Source organism: Ambystoma mexicanum, chromosome 10 (genome assembly GCF_040938575.1).
Source record: "Ambystoma mexicanum isolate Mex_15411 chromosome 10, UKY_AmexF1_1, whole genome shotgun sequence".
Lineage (NCBI taxonomy): Eukaryota > Metazoa > Chordata > Amphibia > Caudata > Ambystomatidae > Ambystoma > Ambystoma mexicanum.
The window spans coordinates 766763878-766769754 of record NC_090932.1 but is presented as its reverse complement, the minus strand read 5'-3'; the positions used below and the strand labels follow the sequence as shown (position 1 = coordinate 766769754).

Here is a 5877-nt window from a genome sequence, read left to right as displayed (position 1 = left end):
GACAGCGATCCTACTAGGCCAGGTGTCAATAAGATCGCGCAAGTGCATGGGTAGATGGAAGGGAAAAGTGCAAGGGGAAAGGGAGGGGGGAAAGTGCAGTACAGGGCAAGTAGAATAATAATAAATAAAATGGCCAGCTAGTGGCAAGTGCAAGGTAAGTGCAGAACAAGTGCTGGGAAAGGGGCTGTAGGGATACAGAGAACAGTCCCGCAGTGCAGGGGTTGCTAGTGCAAGTGGAGAGTGGCTGGGCCAAGGACCGAGATCGGTGAGGGTGGCCCAGTTGCAGATTCAGTGCAGTTTCAGTCAAGAATTAGCAGGGGAGAGGGGGAGAGAAAGCAGAAGCAAAGAGGAAGGTTTTGAGGTCCTTCCGGAACCGGAGATGGTTCTCCTCAAGTTTAAGGGAGGCAGGAAGGCTGTTCCAGAGGGAGGCCCCTGCCGCAGAGAGAGATCTACCCCCAACTCGTTGCTTGGAGAAGAGGCTGACCCTGAGGGAGTTGGAGGCGGATGAGCGAAGAGCTCGAGAAGGAAGATATTTAGGAAGAGAGAGTTGAAGGTATTTAGGCCCCAGGCCCCCGAAGGCCTTGTGGACAATGCAGAGGGTTTTAAACTTAATCCCCGCAGCCACTGGGAGCCAGTGTAGAGATTTCAGTCCTGGAGAGATACGGTCCCTGGGCTTGAGGTCAAGGACAAGTCTCGCAGTCCTGCTCTGGATAAGTTGCAGAGGGCAGAGTGTAGAGGCAGGCAGATTTAGATAGAGGCTGTTACAGTAGTCCAGCTTCGAGAGAACCAGGGCTCGGGAGGCAGTGAGCTTCTGTGGGAAGGAGAGGAAAGCAAGAATACCTCTGAGGAGGTGCAGCTGGTAGTGTGACTTCTTAGAGACGTCAGATATGTGAGGAGAGGAGAGTGTGGAGTCGATGGTGACCCCGAGGTTTTTTGCCTTGCAGGTACGAGCAGGAAGAGGGCCAAGAGAGGCCGGCCAGAGAGCTGCAGGGAAGGAGGGAGTGGGTGTGCCGATGAGTAGAATCTCAGTCTTACTAATGAGTCACCTGGATACTGCATTGCCTTAGAGAATAGTGGCTGAAAGGTAGCATGTAGTGACCTCACTCGGTAGGTTATCACTGCCACAAAAGTGAGTAGATTGTAGTGTCTTTATTCCTTGTCAGAAGACGGGTCGTTAGCAAGATATATCAGAGTGACACCGGCAACATCCCACCCAGCAACAACTGTATCTCAACCACCACTCCTAGAACACAGGTACGTCATCCCGCACTCCACATGTAAGAATGCCCATGTGCATTCCAACAACCACACACCCATACAAACAACACTACTACATAGCACTTGTTTACTCCCAACGTCTTGGTGGCAGGAATAGGTAGTTCATATATCAAGGGGCTTTTCCCCATCATTTGCTACTTTACCAATGAATAAGGTTGCAGCTTTACCTAACCCAAACCTCTGAGTAACATTTATATTGCGTCAAAAACGGTTATGACATGGCTCCACAGTGCCCGAGTGCGGAGTGAAGTGGCCAACCATGACGGAGGTTGCCTCCCTTGCAACATGGAGAGCAATATGGGGAAATAATGCCGTATGATACTTGTCTTATCAGTGAGAAATATAAGATTGATTTTTGATGAGCTTCGTCCAACAGGTCTATGAGATCATCAGGCTCTTAAGTGATTGAATATGTCTCATAAAGAGTATTTCATCTTAGTGACAGAAAGAAAATTGAAATAGTGTCTTCTTTAGCCTCCAGAAATCATGTTTCATCAACTTCAACAGCTTCCTAAAAAGTGTAATCCTTGAATGAAAAACCTGGGACCATATGACCCCTGTTCTGATCTCAATCCACCTGCTCCCTGTTACAGTCTTCATCAATATCAAGACAGTTCATATCACACACAGAGCTTTCTGTAACAGTTGGTTGAAGTACCTCCCACGAAATGCAAAGGAATACTGCCTCCCAGGCTCCTCAGGCCCACCACTTCCATGACACTTTGTAGGTCTAGGTTCAGGAAAAAGAAATAGGGTGGGAAGACACTGGACACAGCAGCAGCTTGAGCTTGGAATTATCCCTATGAGAACCATCTGCCATTCTAGAAAATACTTAACGCTTTTATCTATCTGCAGTCATTCTCTAATGACTGTTGATAGCACCACCCCACGCCACTGTCGCCGCTCTAAGCTGATCTGTTGCTCCCTCTGATGCATTCCCTACAGTTCCACATCGCACGTCACCAATCTGGATTTCGGTTTGGCACTTATCATATATTACCTAGGCCATCACGTCGCTCCTTGCACCACCAGACTCGCTAGAAACCATCTGCCCCCTCCCCTCCTCGCCACGTTGTACAGCTGGACCCCTCCTTGTGCCCAGGGTCGGACTGGGACAAGAAATAGGCCTGGTAACCCAAGGAAAAGTGGCCCACCCCTCACCTCACGACCCTTGACCCCTAATGACATCACCCCAAAGAGACATCCTAGGAAGCGATGAAACACCACCTTTCACCCCTTGACAAAACAGGAAGTGGCATCAAATAGCATTGTCCCTAAGTACACTAAATTACTGTGAATCCAAGCAGACGTCCAAGGCCAAATGATAATATGTTATTATAAAGGACTTATGCTTAAGCACTTTTTTATAGAAGAAATATGCATACAATATCATCCAACCTTTGTTGGTACTCATTTATCGACCTAAGGAGGATGAAAGGCTTTTTGAAAGAAAAAAAAGAAATGCGGAGAAAAGAAAAACACATGTTTTAATTTTTTTTCTTCCAAACCGGCCCAGGCATGGCCAGAAACCGTCCCCAGGGACGATTTCAGCCCGGCCACGGGCCGAAAGGCTGAGGGGCCAATCTGACCCTTTCTGTGCCCCACCCCCTGCTGTATACCTCGTCTGTTGTTACCTCTGACAAATGGTCCGCTCATGCTCTGGGAGAATCGATAGCCCGGATAATCTGATTTCAGGGACATTGCGTGTCTTTGAAAAGGATGCAGATGTAATAGTTGAATTTAGACCATTAGAAGATCATTTTGATGTAAATAACATCCCCTGTGAGAGTTCAGTTGTGGAGTGGATGCAGGCGTCTAAAGAGCAAGCCATTCATAGCACAGAACATCAGAATAGTTATGAAGCAGAATGGGACATGGTCAACACAGTGTCCTTTAAAAAGAAACATCATGCAAATGGAGATTCTTCATGCCTTTTGAACAGCCAAAGCAAATGTTCTTTCCGATTCAGCCTTGCAGATCTTGCATTGATCAAAAAGATCAAAGAAGATAATTTATTGACATCCGTTGTTTTCTGTCCGAAGGATGATGCGATTCTACCAACCCTTCAATTCCATCATGATATCCTCATGCTGTTCAATAAATGCCTGGAAAATATGTTTTACTCTGCAAATCAGGGAAGGATAGAAGAATTCTTCTTGTGAAACATCCTAACAAGAGTCCTACTCATTCGTTTGAGAATTTAATAGATGAGCCAACATTTGGTGTAATAGACGATTTGAAGAAGGACCCATACACAGCTACCATGGTGGGGTTCTGCAAAGTTACAAATTACATCTTTTACAATTTGCGGGGCAGTGATTCTGCCATTCAGCACCGACCATCTCAAGAAATGGCAGATTTTTTTAGTGATACTATTCCACAGTTAAAAATGAACCAACAGGAAGGACCTGGATTTGAAGTAATCACACAAATTGATGTAGGACAAAGGCTGAATGTGCGGAGGAGAGAGCCTGTCTCGCAAGCAGAATGGGTAAACTGTATGGATGCAGAAGGAAGAATATTAAATGTCGATTATATGAAGCGAATCATTTTCAAAGGGGGAGTATGCCATGCACTGAGAAAAGAAAAGTGGTTTGGATGTTTCTTCTGAATTATTATTCATGGAACAGTGCAAAGGAAGAAAGGCTCAAATTGCAGAAAGCAAAAACAGATGGATACTTCAGAATGAAACTTCAGTGGAAATCAGTGAGTGTGGAACAACAGGACAGAAATTCAAGATTCAGAGATTATAAAAGTCTAATAGAAAAAGATGTCAATCGGAAGGACCGAACAAACACATTTTATGAAGGACAGGATAATCCAAGTTTAATTTTGCTTCATGACATTTTTATGATGTACTGCATGTATGATTTTGATCTGGGATATGTGCAAGGAATGAGCCACTTGCTTTCCCCCGTTTTGTATGTTATGGAAAATGAAGTAGATGCTTTCTGGTGCTTTGTATCCTACATGGATCAAATGCATCAGAATTCTGAGGAACAAATGCATGGTTTGATGATTCAGCTAATACAACTGAGTGCTTTACTTCGGTTGTTGGACAGTGGATTTTGCAGCTACCTTGAATCTCAAGATTCAGGATACCTTTATTTCTGTTTTCGGTGGCTTTTGATCAGATTTAAAAGGGAATTCTCTTTCAAAGATATGTTAGGGATGTGGGAGGTGATGTGGACTGGACTACCATGTAAAAACTTCCACCTTCTTATTTGCTGTGCAATCCTGGAATCCGAAAAACCACAAATAATGGATCACAATTTTGGCTTCAATGAAATCCTTAAGCACATTAACCAACTATCAATGAAACTGGATGTTGACGATGTGCTTTGTAAAGCAGAAGCAATTTGTTTGCAGATGATGAAATGCAAGGAATTACCGCAAACAGTGTGTGAAGTCTTTGGGGTGAATAACCATCACAATACCACAACTGATTTAGATGCAAGTGCAAAAGAAAGTACTATTGAAAGAAGTTCTCACAATTCAGCATATCAAAATGACACATTACCGCAGATATCTCACAATGGAACAGGCAGTGACCCAGCAGCTTTAAAATCAACTCATTCAACAAATGAACACGCCATGTATGGAAATTAAGCAGTTTCTGTTCCAGCTAGAGACAATGTGACGCTGCTCTTTGGCAAAAAATTGTGCTTTGATATTTGATAAAAGAAGTGAATTGATTTAAGATTTTGTAATATGTTCATAAAGTATTTATCTACCAAGATGCCTTTCATTAAATCTATATAAAAAAACTGAAGAAAAAAAATAAAAAAATTAAAAATGCTCCGCTGTGTGTCTGTATTGTTGTAACGCGGCCCGTTGCTTCTCGATGCTGGGTGCACGCTCAATAAATACAATAATAATTGCCATGACATGATTCTTCCCATGTTTCACGTAATATCTCCTATTACACTTGTGCTCTTCATCTTCCCCTTTCTCCTTGGCATGATCCTGAGCAAAAAGGTTTCGAAAACCTGTCAAAGATCAGTTTTCGTGTACCCTTTAGCTTTCACTTAGAAGTGCCGTTAAGCAACTGTGCTGACTTTTGTCACCTTACAAATCACCAATGCATGAAATAACAGTCCAAGAGAGTTGCACAAATGTCCAGACTCTGTTTTTTCACTTCAGCCTATGTGTGGTTACATTGTTACGCCAAGCTAGCCATCCGGTTCTGGAAATAAGAATCTGTATCAGACCAGTATTAATAAGACTCAACTGCCAGGATTCACAATATAGTATCTAAGGTCTCAACCCAAGGGAATGCAGAGTCATGTATGAACGGTATTAGACTATAATTTTACTGCAGACAATGACAAATCCTAAAATGCCGAATTTCAAATTACCTATTTCGCTGCATATATATGTGGGCGTTGAGGGGGTTTAATAAAAAATGTGGAATGCTATGAACGGTTGTGGGGAGTCTCCCCCCGCATATATATGCTGTGAAATGGGGTAAAAGGGCACAAAAATCTGAATATTAGAATTCGGTATTTTGTTTTCGAAAATAACACATACATACGTATGAACAAGACTGCCTATGTCAATATGGCAGCCCCACTTCACCGGACTCCGCCACTGATAAAC

At 43.4% G+C, this 5877-nt stretch overlaps 1 pseudogene; it reads left to right on the top strand.

Annotated features, from left to right (window-relative positions):
- The first annotated feature begins 3051 nt into the window (after positions 1-3051).
- Positions 3052-4959, top strand: LOC138491724 (TBC1 domain family member 15 pseudogene; annotated as a pseudogene).
- The last annotated feature ends 918 nt before the right edge of the window (positions 4960-5877 follow it).